General features: G+C 47.0%; 1 long non-coding RNA gene across 1 annotated transcript in view; it reads left to right on the top strand.

The window, feature by feature from the left end:
* LOC119970413 overlaps nt 1-15,613 on the top strand; it is a 137,788-nt gene extending 122,175 nt beyond the window's left edge. The window contains exons 2-3 of the long non-coding RNA XR_005461608.1: nt 15,021-15,163; nt 15,274-15,613. This is a non-coding gene — a long non-coding RNA (uncharacterized LOC119970413). The remainder of the gene's footprint in view (nt 1-15,020; nt 15,164-15,273) is intronic.
* Nucleotides 15,614-18,905: the final 3,292 nt, after the last annotated feature.

The raw sequence follows: 18,905 nt of genomic DNA, 5'->3' as shown, positions 1-18,905 counted from the left end.
AAGCTGTTGGTTATGAACTGTTCGAGCTCAGTCACTTTTGAACTTAAATGTACTGCTTAGAAATATTTAATTTTTCAGTCAAAATTTCATGACGGCCTGTCAACCCATGCGCTTTGCTTCGGTTCTGGAGACTATGCCTGGCGATCAATGTGACCAACTGGGAGGTATGAGACTCTTGCGTAATTGGACGCTATTTACCATCCAACCTACGTTGGATGATCGTGCTTTTCGGCGTAAGAGGTGGCCCGCCGGTAGGATTTACTGACCCCACCATTGTCAACGGGGTTTCCCAGTGACTGCACCCCTCGTTGCCAGGAAATCCGTGGGCCGGTGTGAGACTGGAATATCTCACCAGCATGAACAACCGATAGACCGCGCTTATTGTTTGTAATTAAACAAGCTGCCGAGCATTGAACGTTCTCAAGGGGGGTAAGTTTTTTGCAATATATGGGTGCAATTCAGCAGCCGGAGTTAAAGTCCACTGAACGATGTGTTTCGCACAGTGTTTCTCAGCACCAAACATCTCGCTATTCAATGGCACATTGCCACTTTTTCTGGCTTCAAGGAGATTCTCTCCACCTAGACCGCACTTAGAGCAATTTAAAGCTTGCCAGCAGGAAAGGTTCCTCGCACATCAGGGCGCCATTTTGACCGGCTGCCCTGATCTTCCCCCACCTTTCGCGTCCCTCCCCCTCACCACCCCCAACCTTGGGGAGGACCTCGGGAATTCCACCTCACACACTCTCATCCTGCCTCCCTATCTGGTAAGGCTCCCCCCAGGCCCAATCCCTGACAGGGCAAACCGAGCACCTGGCACCCTGGTACTTCCAGCCAGGCACCCCGGCAGTGCTCCTGTCAGCCTGGCAGTGCTACCTGGGCACCCCGGCAATGCCATGGTGGCACTGCCATGGTACCAGGATGACAGTGACAAGATGCCCAGGAGCCAGAGGGAGTACCAGGGTGCCATCCTGCCCCGACCCCAACCTCCTGGGGGTCACCAATGGCCTGGGAAACCCCCTCAGGTGCCGTTACACCTGGCCCATTGGGTGGATCAGTGCTAAATGGCGCGCTGGTGGGTCTCCCATCCACGGTGTGGAGTCCCGGTGCATATATATTTAAATGAGCCAAATAGATCACTTAAATATGCTGATCTAAGTCATGCCCAGTGAGGGAAAGATCCAGATCGTGGTGTCTCACAAGATTCCTTTGAATCTTGCGAGATGTTTCGAGCATCGCAAATGTCACGAGAGGCCACTCGCGTGATTCAACTGCCTCTTCCCGTCACTGCGTAAAGTCTTTGCACCTTCAACTTTTAATTCATTTTAGGGCGGCATGTGGAGCAGTGGTTAGCACTGCTGCCTCATGGCACCAAGGGCCCGGGTTCAATCCCAGCCGCGGGTCACTGTCCCTGTGGAGTTTGCACATTCTCCCCCTGTCTGTATGGGTCTCACCCCCACAACCCAAAAAGATGTGCAGGGTAGGTAGATTGGCTACACTAAATTACCCCTTAATTGGAAAAAAAGAATTGGGTATTCTAAAAAAAAATTTAATTCATTAATTTAGATGTAATATCCAGGGGGGAATCTTGCATTGAGTAGTTTGGTATTAATGGACATCGTATATTGCTCATTTGCATTTCCTGAAGAACGTTGCTGTACTGAGCTCATGAACTTCAGTTACTCTCCATCACCTGGGTCACCATGCTGTGTAAAAATTAGTTAGTGAGTGCATTATGCAGCAGGTTATATAATGGTGGACTTCTTTTGTCAGATATCTGAGGCTCACAGAACCTCAATGTGGACAACATTGTAAAAGCCATGAATCAACCCACAGCAGATAAGCACCAGCCTTTCACATCCAACAGTATAGGCACATCACACAATACAACAGCATTCAGAATACCAAATGAGTTGCAAATCAACCCTATGAGTATATTATTAAACAGTTGTGCAGCAGAAGCGGAACAAACCATGGAGGAAGATTTGTTCAGGACCTAACCACTCCCACTTGTTTGCATTCTTTCAACAGCCTTCCATTCTATTGATGGAGCAACTCTTATTTCATGACCACTTGTTAACTTAATTTCATGGAAGCATTGCTCTTTATATGCCATACCCTTCTGTTATGAGCAACATTTCCTTATCAATTCCCTACATTACAACAGTGGGGACACCTAAAAAAGCACTTAATTGGCTGTAAAGTGCTTTGAAACATCCACTATTTATGAAAACTGATATATAAATGCTTTTCTTTCTCTAAAAGACTGAATTGACAATTTGATGCATCTATTTATTTCTGAATCAGTAAAAACTAGTGAATTCCCATCCATATATATCCACCAGGCTCATTGTTTTTATTTGGTGACATTACATAATAACGTCACCTTCCCTTACTTCAAAATTTCCACATTCCTTGCCATATCATCCAACAAGAATCCAAAACTTACCTGGTGTCTAACATTTTGCCACAGGTTAAATCTGCCATCATAATAATGAACTGTCCAGCTAGGTCTTTTTTCTGTAAAATTGCGATCAATTATGTTCTTCATGTCCTGGCCTGTAAATTGGGCTTTTAAAATTTGGCAGTCAGCCATCAATGCAAAGTTTGACACTCTTCTGCATAATCCACAGCTGTCTGAATGAAAATTACAGCATTTATACAAATTAACAGCCAATTTAGGTGATTATGAAGTGTGAAACTAACATTATTACAAGTGAGTTCTGATTGGTTGGCTTTCTGCCTTCCCCACTATCAAGTCTGTCAGGGAGATCATTGTCGGCCTCCATTTTTATCGACAGGCATTTAAATCAAGAAAGAAGATATCAAATGAAAGCCTTTCAGTCTAAAAGAGTACCAGCGCACTGGCTTCAACAGAAAATTGCGGGTGCGCATCACTTTTTCTGGTTGACTTTGTGTAGCCGAGAGAAAATCAGCCAATTGGAACATACTTCTAATAAAGCTCCTTTCACACCTCTCAGTCAACTCAACAGGCATTTGATTGATATAAACAAAAATTTCTCTCACGCAGCAATATTTTTGAATACTGGTTCCGCAAAGAATGTAGAAAATGCTGATTTGTTCACAAGGTTCAGTGCTCATGGAAACAAAGTCACAGGATGAAAAGATATCATGTTCTCCCCGTTGAAAGAATGCTGCTGTTTGGAAAAATGATACTGTATTTGTCAATCATAGGAAACTCCAATGCAGGCCCAGTGATGCACCTGCACTACAGCAGGGGCAGTCTTCTGGTAGAAATTGGGATATGCCGTGCCCATTTTTGGTGTCTGACCCCGTGCAAAGCTAGTGGGTTTAGCACTGGGACATCTTGTACCCACCTAAACTTTGCATTTTGGGGAGGCAAACAAGACAAACACAGGAGTACACAGCAAATGGTAGGAAACTGAGAAACATAGAGTAACAGAGGAACCTTGGAGTGCATGTTCACATATCCTAGAAGGTCACAGGCAGGATAGGTACATAAGGACCTGGAATTTACAAGCGCCCACCCCTCATGTTTTTGGCAGGGGTCACATAAAATATGACGGACAGATAGTCCAGCACCTTCCTGCCCACCCTCGATCCAATTACTTATGGGAAGAAGTAAAGTGGCCATTCGCTCACCCTTCCTTAACCCTATAGGGACCCTTCACTGCTCAATTAATGGCCACTTAAGGACCTCAATTTTCCTCTACTGCCATAATACACTGGGCAGTGGAAAACGGGAGAGAGTGAAAAGCCATTTTATTCACCAACATTAGTGAAAGGGTGGAAGGAAGGTTCTAAATCCTTTGTAGAGTGTCTTATGTGAACTGGGGGCACCCCCTGTAAGATCATATCCCTTCCTTTGCCTACCTTGAAAACACTTCATCAACATGCCAATATACCCTCCCTAAGGTGCCCAATCCCTCCCCGCCACAAAAGCGGGGAGGGATTGGGCACCTTTGCTCTCCTTCGTGCAACTGCTTGAGGTCCCAGAAGTGCCCACTATTGAGTTTTGGCGCTACTGGGACTGCAAAAACTGTCAGCCAGATGGGATCTCTTTCTGCTGAGGGACAGAAGTCCCAGTCCCTGCTTGTTAAGACTACCTGCAAGAAAGATCGATCTTCCTTGCTGGAATGCTCCATCTCAACCTCAGCCACCTCCCCGCTGGAGTGGAGCTAAACTACAGAACAAATGGGAATCTTTTCAATCTCCACTGCCTGCAGGCCAGGTCCAAAGTCGTCCCCTCATCTGGCATTAAACTACAGTCGCCTTTTTTCAAGTTGGTCTGTATTTATGACAGTATTTTCTAATGGGGAGGGGACTGTGTGGAAGTGGTGAGCAACAAGCCCTCCTGTAAAGTTCAGTGCAAGGTATTTAAGAAGGAAATGCAGGATACTTCTGTTTCATAGCTGAAGAATAAAATATAAGAGCAGGGAGGTGATGATAAAACTGCAGAAAACACTCTTTAGGGTGCAGAGAGAATACTGCAAACAGTTCTGGTCTTTTTCATTGGCAATCCCTCAGGTTTGAGAATGACTTGCTCTGGTTCAATGGGTTCTGAGATGACTGATAAGTCCACTGTGCAATCTGCAAACTCTGCCACATGCGGGGCAGGCCGTGCTTGAAGGGTCAGATTGATGGGTTGTTTGGAGGGTTATGCACCCCCTTCAAACCTTGACTTCGCCTCTTCCTGATGAAGTATCTCAATGTGTTTGGTGTCATTCCCAAATGAATCTTCTCCAATTTGGGTAATAAAAGCCAGAGACTCCCATGAATCAGCATGGATACCTGACCTCTTCAGGAATCCTTTGAGGACATGCCCAAAATATTTATATTGTCCTCTTGGGATTCTGCTGTTGCACCTGAGTTCCTAGTGGAGCAGTTGCTTCTGGAGTCTGGTGTCAAACATAAGAAAGATATGGCATGCTCAGTTGACTGATGAGCATTTCAATTCTAGGCATATTGCCTTAGGGGAAGACACTGCTGTTGGACCATCTTTCTTGCCACCGGATTTGGAGGATTTTGCAAAGGTACCACTGGTGTTACATCTGCAGTGCTTTGAGTTGCTGCTGTTGGTTGCCCAAGTCTCAAATATTGTCACCAAACTAAAGAGGATACAGAGGAGATGTATGAGGATGTTGGCCGATGGGAGAGTTTTAGTTATGAAGAAAGATTGCCGAGGCTGGGCCATTAATACAAAAGCAAAATACTGCAGTTGCTCGAAATCCAAAAAATACATGAAAATGTGGAAAATAGAGGCTCAGCAACATCTGCAGAGAGAGAAATAGCATTTCAGGTTGATGGAGGCCAGCTCCATTTAACTACCAGAGTCCAGTCTCATTGTTTACTGTCAGCAAAATACCAGCAGGCCCACATATCGACCCTTAACTGGCCTAATCAACTGGCGCTGCTGGGTGGGAAGCTGCTGCCATATTATCCTGCCTCTGGCAAGATAACTCACAGGTGGGAACGTTTCAGGTAGCTGAGCTGATGCACTAATTCCTAAGTTTCCTCCTGGTCCCGCCAATAAAGCTGCGTCTGGGGGCCCAGTTGGTCAAATGGTATCCTTCTGTGCCATAAATCTTCTTTGTCTCTATTTGGGTGAGTGTTCAGGTCACTGCTAAATTCATCAAGCCCAATTGCTTTGTTGCCATTTAAAATTAACGTTAAGCCTTTTGTATGTGTTACTAAGGGATCTAATGCCTATCAAGGATATCTCTGGCAAATATTTGTTGCTAATGAACAGTGTAGATGGCAGCATACCAGGCTCAGTGGCCAAAAGGTACGCCTTAAAACAAAATTCCCCAAACAGCCCCTTCTCCAGAGGCAAGAGGAGCAGGGTGCTCCTTTGATTTCACAGTTGCTGCAATGAATACCCCCACACTAACCACCATCTTGTCCTATGGTTAAAAACTTGGAAAACAAATAAATGTTTCCAAATTCTGCCCAGATTAAAATCACATGAAAATCCAAATTTTCCTGCTCCCAAAATACTACTGTTCTCTTGAATTCAGTTTAGCTTAATTTCCTTTTGAAAAAGTTAGACATTGCAAATTTGTACCATGAACTTTATTCTCATTCATTTAAAGACCCAAACTGTGGAAAACTCACCAACTGTACATCAATGAGGTTTGAATTATAAATATTGACCGCATTGAGCTAAACCCAGAGAATACTTCTGAATTGTGCTGAAAGTGGTAGCATTTCAACTCAGGGCCATGTAAGGCCCAGAGCAATGTTTCCTAAAGGGAATATTACACTCTGTGATAATGTAGCCACATTATCTGGTGTTGTCACTTCCTGTTTCCTGTCATCTCCCCTTCAGTTGAATGTCAATACAAAGTTTCCATTGTGTTGTTACACTTGATGTCTTTACAAAAGGACAACCTCGCACACTATACCAAGCTTCCTATATCAAATATAGTGAGATGACTAATACGTACAACATAATTTTAGTCAGTAACATTTGGTAGATTTTTGGGACATTGAATAAACTAACATGGAATTACACTGTAATTATTTTACATAATATACATGTTTATTTTCTTGCAAACAGTTGGATCAAAAAGTCCTCCTCTTCTTTCATTTACCACCATGCCAGAGACCTGGGTTCAATTCTGGCCTTGGGAGACGTCTGTGTGGAGTTTGCACTCATGTCTACTCATGCCTGCGTGGGTTTCCTCCTGGTGCTCCGGTTTCCTCACACAGTTCAAAGTGTTCAGTGGATTGGCCATGCTAAATTGCCCCTTAGTGTTCCAGGATGTGCCAATTAGTTGCGGTTACAGGGCTATGGCGAGGGAGTGGGCCTAGGTAGAGTGTTCTTTCAGAGGGTCGGTGTCGCCTCAATGGGCCAAATGGCCTCCTTCTGCACTACAGGGTTTTTAGGGATTCCATGAATTCTGTGGTCCATGCTCTAGAACATAGAACATAGAACAGTACAGCACAGAACAGGCCCTTCGGCCCTCAATGTTGTGCCGAGCCATGATCACCCTACTCAAACCCACGTATCCACCCTATACCCGTAACCCAACAACACCCCCCTTAACCTTACTTTCATTAGGACACTACGGGCAATTTAGCATGGCCAATCCACCTAACCCGCACATCTTTGGACTGTGGGAGGAAACCGGAGCACCCGGAGGAAACCCACGCACACAGGGCGAGGACGTGCAGACTCCACACAGACAGTGACCCAGCCGGGAATCGATCCTGGGACCCTGGAGCTGTGAAGCATTTATGCTAACCACCATGCTACCCTGCTGCCCTCTAAGAGGGCATTGGTAACCATAGACTTCCATTGGATTGGTCCATGATTATGTTAGGCAAAGTACTGCAGTGGTTTGCCATTGCCTTCTGCAGCATGGTTGACCAGGAAACTCCCCTCCTCTTACCACCTGCAATCCCCATTTAGCCGTAGGGATTGAGAATACTTCTTCATATTGCCTCAAGAATTGGAACCAGCACAGACTCACACCTTAGCAGGTACCATTATTTTCTTACTTTTCTCATTGGGTTCCATTGCAACTTTCTTTGTGTGTTTGACAACTAGTATTGGCAGGCAATTCAATCCAGTAGCATCACAGCCAGAATAGCTCTTATCCTAGCTGTTGTCAACACAAGAATCAGGACATGAATCCTAGATTTCTTTTTCTCTTTCTACTGGAAACGATGTTGGATTGTAACATGGATAATCGGTCAAGAACCCAAGATGAGTGCATTTCCATTTGTACATAACAGTCAGGAGCTGGTACAACAGGCCAATGTCAAAGGACACATCAGCAACAATGCATTGGAATTTAAAGTCAGGCTTATGCTTAAAAAAAGGGAGCAAAGCAAAATAATTCTCTAACTTTCCAGGTTATTTGCAAAAGTCTGGCCAAATTGTGCTCAGAAGGCCAAGGCCCAGTTCCTCTGAAACATGTTTCACGCTTAATGCTTCACAGCTCCAGGGTCCCAGGTTCAGTTCCCGGCTGGGTCACTGTCTGTGCGGAGTCTGCACGTCCTCCCCGTGTGTGCGTGGGTTTCCTCCGGGTGCTCCGGTTTCCTCCCACAGTCCAAAGATGTGCAGGTTAGGTAGATTGCCCATGCTAAATTGCCCGTAGTGTCCTAAAAAGTAAGGTTAAGGGGGGTGGGGTTGTTGGGTTACGGGTATAGGGTGGATATGTGGGTTTGAGTAGGGTGATCATTGCTCGGCACAACATCGAGGGCCGAAGGGCCTGTTCTGTGCTGTACTGTTCTATGTTCTATGTTCTATGTTCTATGTTCTATGTGACACAATACCCTGAACCTGGACACAGGTCACTAATCCTTCACTGTCATTACATTAACTCCAACTAATTGGCACATCCTGGAGCACTAAGGGGAAGCAGCATGTGTACGAGGATTACAGTGGTTCAAGGAAAAGGATGACTACCCGCTTCCCATGGCAACGAGAGATGGGCAATCATTGCAGATTTGCCAGTCACTCATATCTAGAGAACAAATTTGAAACTGAGCAGCATCAGTAAGGACCTTGTTATGTAGCTCGAAAGGGATAAATCTCTGCAGGCGATAACAAATATGTAACAGACATAGGGCGGAATTCTCTAAAGCCCCCGTTAGCATGTTCAATGGTGGGTGGGGGGAGAATTCTGTGGCTGGCCCAAAAATATGCTGGCGTGATTTTCTAGTGGTATCTTCCGCTGATGCCTGCCATGGCAGATTGGGTAACCCATTGGAGGCCGACATGAACCTTATTTGCATTCTGCAAATGTGATGCAGAGGAAAGCCTGACTACCCACACCCGATTCTCTACAACGGCCATGTGAGAGCATACCGGAGAGCGGATATCAAGATTCACTTGATCAATGCCTGAAACTGCCTCCAGAGTTCGGGATGGAGGCTGATGTCAACCCTGGACCTTAGAATACCACAGCAGTGGGTGGGGGGAGAATCTGCAGGTGGACCTTCCAGATTCTGTGTCCTGGAGGGAATCTATTTTCCATCCTCAGAATGTCCCTGAGATCAATCCTCTTTCTCAGGTGTCTACCTTTCAGCCTCAGAGATTCATCTTCATTTTCAGGTGGTCCACCTTCAATAGTGAGTTAGAGGGTGAGATCCGCAGCAGGCCACCTCCACGTCTGATGTGCTCTCTGGGTCACACCTAGATGGAGTGGGAGGCCATGTAAGATAAGGAAATTAGACACCAGTTAAGTTGAAATGGGTGCAGCACCTAGGTTAGAGGTAGGGGTCAGGGCACAATAATGTATATAGTCATGATCAAACACCTTTTCACTAACATTCCGACCTGCCTCAATCCTCGTCTGAAGAGTGTGAGGGATGGGCTGGGCTGTGTGTAGAGGGTATGCAGGGTGGGGCATGTGGGGATTGGTGGTGTGGAGTTGTGGGTGTTGATGAATGGCACGTCCAGGGCCTCCAGGTCAATTGGGTGGTCCACCTGGAGTCACCCCAGAGGTGGCAGGGAATGGAGCCAGAAGAGTGTGAGGCCGCTTTGTAGGATAGCTTATCCAGTGAGTGACTCATCACTGCTCATCATCTCCATAACCAACCCCTCAGCCCCATCCCCCCCAAAGGATATATGGAATGGAATGGCCAGCACACATGCAGGGATCATCTGGGCGGTCAGTGGAATGTGATCCTGAAGGCAGGAGCCAAAATTTGTCAAACAATAAGGAGCACCAGAGCTCATCTCACAGCGAGTTGTCATCATCCTCCGGCCCATGGACAGGTTCTGCTGATACTGCCTGTCAGGACCAACACCCTGTAGTGATGCTCATAGGACCCTCGGATGGGAGAGGAGGAGCTGGGGAGATGGGATGTAGTAAAGGGTGGCGGGACAGGGGTGGTGCAGTGAAGGGAGGAAGGACAGCGGAGGATGTGAGCAGCTCTGGGGAAAGGGGCATCACTTGGAAGGGGTGGGGGTGTGTGGGGAAAGTGTGGAAAGGTGGAGCTGCCTGTGGCTAGGTCTCCTGGTAGACAAATCTGGAGCTAATGAGGTTGTCCCATGTGTGGTAGCCCTGGAGCACAGGTTGGTGGTCTGCTGTGCTAGCCCGGCTCCATGCTCAGTTCTTCCTGGCCATCCTCGCCAAATGCAGCCTGGCATTCTTCCTCCTGCATGTCCCCTCTCTGCTGCATGATGTTGTGCAGGATGCAACAGGCCAAGAGGATGTTAGAGACTCTCCTGGGGATATATTGGAGCATCTTATCCAAGGGAGTGCCTTGAAGGAGTAGGAAACTGACAAATGCACAGGATGTTTGCGCACTGCCCAGTATCGAGCACAGATGTGCATGATGTGCAGCTGATGGTCACACAATTCCATATTCAGAGAGTGGAAGCCCTTCCGATTGATGAAGGGCACCCCCTTGGCTTGGGTCACTGTCTGTGCGGAGTTGCATGTTCTACCCGTGTCTGCGTGGGTTTCCTCCGGGTGCTCCGGTTTCCTCCCACAAGTCCCGAAAGATGTGCTGTTAGGTAATTTGGACATTTTGGCATTCTCCCTCTGTGTACCTGAACAGGCGCCAGAATGTGGCGACTAGGGGCTTTTCACAGTAACTTCATTGCAGTGTTAATGTAAGCCTACTTGTGACAATAAAGATTATTATGAGCCTCGAAGGACGGGTGCTGATGGTACATATGTGCCTTTTGCGGCACCTCCTTCTCACTTCCCCCTCGGCCTGTTGAACGGCCGGCTCTTGAGCCTCACCTGCTGGCCCCTTCTCTTCTGAGATAGGCTTCTCTTGAGCAGGGTCAAGAGACCCGGTGTGACACACAGGGCCCTTGCTTAGCAGGCCCTGTGTCTCCAGCCTCCGTGCGTCTGCAACGGCAGCTACGGCCAGGTAGATAGCGAGCATTCCTGGCTGTACTCTGAAATTCATTCTCTGCAAGGGGTAAAAGAGAAGACATGTTGGCAAGATGAGTATACCATTGCCCATCCAAATCCAAAAGGCTATATGATGACCCTGAGTTGCACTTAAGCTCCACTCTCCACCTCCACATGTCCAAACCTCCACCCGGCAGCCGTTCCCCCCGATGTTTCCCCCCAAACTGTACCCTTGTCCCAATCAGTGAGTGGCACCCGATAGTCTCTATCCTCACCACCCATCCCTGTCAACAGGGGCACCAGTGGCTGCATTAGACTCTGCAGCCCCTGTCCTGTTTCCTCGGTGGCGTCTACTGTGGGTGTCCTCATTGGGTGGGCAATGTGTTACTCTACCAGAGGCGTGGCACCTGGTTGTGCAGTGTAGAGGGTCATCCCCCTGTGCCACCAATCACATCCATGTTAGAGGCTTGTGTGTGGGCAGGTCCTACAGATAGGGTGAGGCAGGGAGGTGTGAGTCTGCTGGGAGCATAGCTGCAGTGTGATGTGGGTCCTCGGTGTGACACACAGGTTGTGACAATTTGTCTGGGGCAGGTGTGTGGGAGCACGGGCGTGGTGGGCAGGCAGGGCTCGGAAACAGCTGGTGGTCCTGCGGGGTGGGCTAGCTGGTAGTGTCATGGGTGAGGCCTCTGCCCTGAGAGGGGCAGTATACCAGGGAAGTGGCCAAGCGCCAGGGTACATCTGTCTTTTGTATGGAGTGAGCTCTGCTACTCCCCTGCTTCCCCTGAAGTGGGGCTGCTCTTCTGATGAGTGCATTGAGGAGTGGCAGCACCTGGTCTGCCACTGATTGAGTTTGGCCACACCCATCCTGTTGTTGGGCCAGCTGGGGTCTGAAGGTTTCCAGAGGGGTGGCCTGGGTGGGCTCCCAAATGACCAGAGGCTCTGTGAACATTTACAGGACACAGTGAGCAGTCAGCAGAGTGAGCAGCCAGGGGCCTGTAGCCTGTACCAAATGGGTGCATTTAAAACCAATACTGCAGCAATGGCAGTATGAGCCAGGCCATCCCAATCATGAGGCGGACACCCTGAATCCACAGAGCTGTCACCAATTTGCTCCCTGCTACTCCCCCGAGCCCTGGCAGCCACCACCAGCAAGCACTTCAGTTTTAAGAGTTTTTCCATCTTTGCTTACCTTCTCTCTCCCCCTCAGCAGCCATGGCACCCAGTCCCCGTTTGTAATTGAGGTAGTAAATCACTCGCCTGAGAGGGGAGGAACATTCGGGAGGTCAGGAGCATAGTGGGTCAAACTCGCTAAATACATTTAAATGGGCGCAGTGGTAGCATTGCAGTCTCACAGTGTTGAGGTCCCAGGTTCGATCCCGGCTCTGGGTCACTGTCCGTGTGGAGTTTGTACATTCTCCCCGTGTTTGCGTAGGTTTCGTCCCCACATCCCAAAAATGTGCAGGGTAGGTGGATTGGCCACGCTAAATTGCCCCTTAATTGGAAAAAAATGAATTGGGTATTTAAAATATTTTTTAAAATACATTTAAATGTATTCAAATGCCGGTTTTGCATGCTGCTGCTGGCAAAAACCTCTGTTATAGCCACCAGGGAGGGACTGGAGTATTGCGCCTAAATCGGCATCGGGCACGGTCTTCAATTTTGGCTGGACGCCTGATTCTCCACCTGATTGCGGTTCCTGTTTGCCAGTTGGGAGAATTCTGTAACGGTCATGTCTGCAATATTGTGTACAATTCTGGTGATTGTACTACAGCAGGGATAGGCAAATAGAAAGGGACATAAAACCCGATATATTGATGCAAATGTGTTATGAGAATAGGAAAAAGAGCTTGGATATTTTGGAGAAAGGTTATTGAAATAATCAAAATCATTGAGGTGTCAGTCTTGCTTCAGTAACGACACTCTGCTCTAAGTCAGAACATTCTGGATTCAGTACCTAGGTCATGTCAGAAGTGCTGCCTTATGGGTATTAAACGTTGGGCACGATTCAGCTGATTTAAAAACTAAGTCCGGTTTCCAGCGCGTTTCACAAGGTGTTTCTCAGCAGCTGAAGCGTCAAGATTCACCCCGCCATTCACCAGCACTTTGCCAATGCTTTGAGCCTCGGGCAGTTTCTCCCCGCCGGGGCCACACTTCTGCAGTGGTAAGCTGAGCAGGTATTCGGGTATTTAAATAAGGCTAACAGCTCATTTAAATTTGCTTATCTGACCATGCCCTGCGCGGGCGAGATCCAGATCATGCTGGGAGGAGTGAATTGGGCGACTCGAGGTTTCATGCCCAGCTCAGAGCCCGATTTGGGACTCTCACGGGATTCACCTGTTGCCCCGGCTCCACAGCAGGTGCAACGCACTGTTGGAATGAATTGGCAATAAATTGGCATGGGGATTATAAAGGACCATGGGGTAGGTAGAGGTGCATCAGTTAGCATGGAGGGTATGAAGGGGCATGGGGAGTGATTAGAAGAACATAGGTTGGCATGGAGGTTATGAAATGCTGTAGGGAATGGGTGAGGAGGCATGAGGTGGCATGGGTTGGCATGGATGGAGTATGGGAAGTATGGGCAGTGTGGCGGTGCAGTGGTTAGCACTGCTGCCTCACGGCTGAGGACCCAGGTTCGATCCTGGCCCCGGGTCACAGTCCGTGTGGAGTTTTGCACATTCCCCCAGTGTACGCGTGGGTCTCACTCCATAACCCAAAGATGTGCAGGGTAGGTGAATTGGCCACGCTAAATTGCCCCTTAATAGGAAAAAAAATAATTGGGTCCTCTAAATTTATTTTTAAAAAGAAGGAAAAGAGTATGGGGAGTGTGAGGGGTGTGGAGTAAGGGCTGTTTTATGTTTTACTTTTTTTTTAACACCTGGGACAAAGTCCTGGAGCACCAAGGTGGGCCTTTCATATTGTGCGTATCTACACCCGGCAGCTTCTGTAACTGCAACCCAATGCTTTCTAGTGGTGGCAGACCTGACTCCCATTAACGCCTGCCCCATCTCCCAGAATGAAAATCTGATTTTCCTTGGCAATTTCTCCTTGGACTGGCAGAACTTGAGCTTCGAAAATATCCACACCCCTAGCCAAACTGTTCCAAGACATCTACATCACTGGCATTTACCTATGTGTGTGGAAAACTACCCTGATATATCCTTTCCACAAAAGGCAGAACAAATCCAAGCTAGCCAAGTATCACTTAAGAGCCTCAATAGACACCCCTGTCCCACTTGCCCCAGGTCAGGGGCAGGTGGGACAGCAGCGGGCAGGCTACCTGGGTTATTTTATGCCCCCCTGCAAACCCACTGGCAGGGGTCCAGAAAAAATTCTGTTCATAGAATTTACAACATATAGGCCATAATACAGAGGAAAATAGGGCTGGTTTAGCACACTGGGCTAAATCGGTGGCTTTTAAAGCAGAGCAAGGCAGGCCAGCAGCACGGTTCAATTCCCGTACCAGCCTCCCTAAACAGGCACCGGAATGTGGCAACTAGGGGCTTTTCACAGTAACTTCATTTGAAGTTGGCTTGTGACAATAAGCGATTTTCATTTAATTTCATTAACCTAATGGGGAAATGAAAAATCTTGTTCAAAGATATAAAAAGTAAAAATATAGCTAAAGGAATGGTAGTCAGGGTCATTAAGACTACAAATTTCCATCTTTGTAACATTGTCCATCTCTGCCTGCCTCAACTCATTTTCTGCTAATAATAATTGATGCCTTTCTTACGTCTAGACTTGACTACTCGAAGGGACTGCTGGCCAGTCTCCCACATTCTCCTTTGTAAACCTGAGATTGAAAACTCTGCTGGCTATGTTCCAACTTGAACCAAGTTCCTACATTGCGCTACATTGGCTCCTGATTAAGCAATACCTTGATTTGAAAGATTCTCATAATTGCTTTCATATCTCTCCATGGCCTCGCCACTCCCTATTTCTGTAATCCCATTCAACCCCACAGATCTGCATTCCTGTAATTCTGGCCTCGTGTGCAACCCTGATTGATGGCAATGTCTTCAGCTGCCAATGTCCTCAACTCTGGAGTTCCTGCCCTACAAACCTTTATCGCTCCTTTCTCTTTTAAGGTGCTCTTGAAAACCTACATCCTTGTTAAGCCTTTTGCTCTATCCTAATATGTGGGTCAGTGTCAAATCTTATTTTAATATTCCCGTGACGTGCTGAGAAGTATACATTAAAGTTGTTGTTTAAATGCAGGTAGCAGCTAAACCATGCACTCACAGATGGATAACGAGGTTCAAACTTCTGAAAGGCATCTTCTGAATTGGAAATTCTTCCTCATCCAAAGAATGCTCAAGGTTGGATTTATGGTTGGTGGAAGTACAAATGAATGATCTAAGGTGGGCCAAACAACGTTCTTCATCCATATTATCTTGTGATCTTGTTCAGAAAAACAGTTATTGCAAAGTTAGTCTTACTAATAATGATGAATGTGCTGATGAATCAACAGTGAGAGCTGATCAGCAGTCTGTCAGCAGGAACTTCATGCTTCAAGCAAACTGGAGGAAAAAATATCTGATGACATGTAACAACAAGCAAAAGAATGAGCTGCAACTCAAACACGCAAGTCCTGGCACAACAACAAACAGCCATTAAAGATAAGCCAGCAGCAGCCTTGCCTGGTGTGATCTCTGCATGGCAGGTGGCTGACGAATATATATGAAGCAAGCCTTATTATCGTGGGGCTAAAGGTCCTTAAAATCAATTTGTGCTGTAATGTACAAAGGTCATTACCAGACTATGAATGTCTCTGCCTTGTTTAAATGCATTTAGATTAAATGGTCTGGATGATAAATATTATCGGTAAGAAAAACTGAATGAGTACAGTATATTGTACATTAATTATTTCACTAACTCCTCTGTATTTTTTTTCACCTCATTTAAATAGATTCAATGGTCTTGATATTTACAGGGAGAATGAGCAGAGGAGGCCAGAAAGGGCTGAAGAGTCCGACAAAACCAAGGACGTGGATGTCATGCTGAATTCAACAGCAGCAGCACATTAGAATTTTTTTTCTTCCCTTTTCTGCCTGGTAGCCAGCCAAATTGACGGCCTGGCCAGCTGGCAGCTGGAGAACTAATGACAGGAGGCCTCAGCAACGGCTCCTGGTAGTCAGGCGTCACAAAGGCCAATGCCATCAAAATGGCAATGGGTGCGTGTGCGAAGGGCTGGGGTCACGTTCCCTGTATTTTTCATTTTTAATTCCTCCTGGCCTTCTCCCACCTGTCATGAAAGGTTAAAATCGAGATCAATATGTTTGCTTAAATCTTGTTTAGTGTTTTAAACATTGAACTTCATTTGATGAGGAATAGTTTGCAAATTTGTTTTGTTTTAAATCTTGAGTACCCAATTAATATTTTCCAATTAAGGAGCAATTTAGCGTGGCCAATCCTCCTTATCTGCACATCTTTGGGTTGTTGGGGTGAAACCCATGTACACACGGGGAGAATGTGCAAACTCCACACAGACATTGACCTAGGGCCGGGATCGAACCAGGGTCCTCAATGCTTTAGGCAGCAGTGTTAGCCACTGCGCCACAGTGCCGCCAGTTTACAACTTTGTTACCTGCAGAAACAAAAGTGTCATAATAGATCTTGTTCTCAGCTTGTGAAACAATTTTCAGGATGTACCAGGCCCATCACCGTGCACGCAAATCCTGTTATGGCTTAATCACATGAGAGGGCCATGACAGGATTTGCGCCGGCGAGATCTCACTTTGAGATCTTCCCCATCCCCTGCCAGTGATTTGATCAGGTTCACACCCTTGCCATACATTATAATATTTTAACATATACTTACGAGCTTGATACTGTAACGTCTGTCCATGCTTTATCCTCCTACTGACGTTGGTGTGACATCTCGCCAGCATGAATCACTACTGGTTATCAAAAACGAGAACCAGTCGTGATGATCATGTCGAGGGCACAGAGGTGAGTATAGTGCCCAGGTGGTGAGGAACGTGGCTGGGCAGTGCCCTGGCACTTTCCCCAGCAGTGCCAACCTGACAGTGTTAACTTGGCAGTGCCAGGGCAGTGGCAGGTTTGCACTGATGTGGGCTCTGCCAGAGACTCTGAAGTTGGCACTGCTAAGTGGGCTGTGGTGGGGGATACCATCCTCCATTGCGGGGAGGTTCCCCTTGTGTGTGGTGTGGTGAGAGAGGGGAGAGCCCTGCTGACAGTGGGGGAAAGTGGGGATAGTGCCCCATGATACTTTTGTGGTGGGGGGATCACCCCAAAGCTGTAGGGGATGGCCCTCCGTGTCTGTGGGCAGGTTGGGGGAACTTATTTCAAATGCATCGAGGCTGTGTTTAAAGATGGCGCCCCGATCTGTATGTAGCCAGCCTTGCTGCTCTATCAGGCCCCGAGATTTTCTGTACACTAAGTTCCTGAAAATCCGGTCTGAAAACTCAGTTGTGTTTCTGGTGAGAAAGCACTGGTTTTCAGTCAGACCCTGACACTTCAGCCCTTTTGGGGAAAATTCTGCCTAATGTATCTTTATATAAAATACAGTTTTTGAAAAATGCAATTGAAGAAGTGCACTTGCTGGGTTGCCAGAACCACATTCAAAACATAGGTTGAATTAAGGAACAATTGCTCGCAACTGCCGCATTTTGAGAATACTTTACAAAAGAAAGCGACATGCAAAGCTCCCTGGTGGCAAAAACAGCCAACTTTGCTCATTCTACAGAAAAAGCTTGCTCCTGCTCCAAGTGCCAGTCCACATTCTCAGCCGGTTTGAAGGTATAGAACATAGAACATAGAAAAATACAGAACAGAACAGGCCCTTCGGCCCACGATGTTGTGCCGAACCTTTGTCCTAGATTAATCATAGATTATCATAGAATTTACAGTGCAGAAAGAGGCCATTCGGCCCATCGAGTCTGCAGCAGTTCTTGGAAAGAGCACTCTCCCCAAGAGCACCTCCACCCTATCCCCATAACCCAGTAACTCCACCCAACACTAAGGGCAATTTTGGACACTCAGGGCAATTTATCATGGCCAGTCCACCTAACCTGCACATCTTTGGACTGTGGGAGGAAACCGGAGCACCCGGAGGAAACCCACGCACACACGGGGAGGATGTGCAGACTCCACACAGACAGTGACCCAAGCCGGAATCGAACCTGGGACCCAGGAGCTGTGAAGCAATTGTGCTATCCACAACGCTACCGTGCTGCCCTTAAGAACAAAGAATGTATGTGAGGGACACTGGTGTGATGATATGCAGAAGGGGGCAGCACGGTAGCGCAGTGGGTTAGCCCTGCTGCCTCACGGCTCCGAGGTCCCAGGTTCGATCCCGGCTCTGGGTCACTGTCCGTGTGGAGTTTGCACATTCTCCCATGTTTGCGGGGGCTTTCGCCCCCACAACCCAAATATGTGCAGGTTAGGTGGATTGGCCACGCTAAATTGCCCCTTAATTGGAAAAAAATAATTGGTTACTCTAAATTTATATTAAAAAAAGATATGCAGAAGGAATCATGTAAATAGTAATAGATATGACCTCCAAGCAGCAGGTGGCAGTAAATGACAGCCATGTCACACTGTTGCCTCGGGTAGTCTGGAGATAGTCGCTGTAGTGGATAGTTGTTGTGGCTCTTAGATAATTTATAATAGCAAAATAATAGGTAGTAGATTTTGATAGTTTTCTTATTGTTATCTGACCTACATTATTATTAATAATAAACATTTAACTAGTCATGAACTAGGCATTCTCTACTGCACTAATTCCATTCAGCGAAGCTCCAGTATTGGTTCTGAAGGTTCAGGAAGCCCAAAGACAATGAAAACAACGAAGAAAAGAAAAAATGAATTCTACTAATCACGTAGAGTACTGACAGAATCTAACTCAATGCACAGGGCAGCACAACGGCGCAGTGGCTAGCACTAGTTCCTCACGGCGCTGAGGTCCCAGGTTCGATCCCGGCTCTGGGTCACTATTCGTGTGGAGTTTACATATTCTCCCCGATTTTGCGTGGGTTTCGGCCCCACAGCCCAAAGATGTGCAAGCTAGGTGGATTGGCCACGCTAAATTGCCCCTTAATTGGAAAAAAAAATAATTGGGTACTCTAAATTTGTAAAATA

The sequence above is a fragment of the Scyliorhinus canicula genome, chromosome 8 (genome assembly GCF_902713615.1).
Source record: "Scyliorhinus canicula chromosome 8, sScyCan1.1, whole genome shotgun sequence".
NCBI lineage: Eukaryota > Metazoa > Chordata > Chondrichthyes > Carcharhiniformes > Scyliorhinidae > Scyliorhinus > Scyliorhinus canicula.
This window is presented reverse-complemented; position numbering and strand designations above follow the sequence as displayed.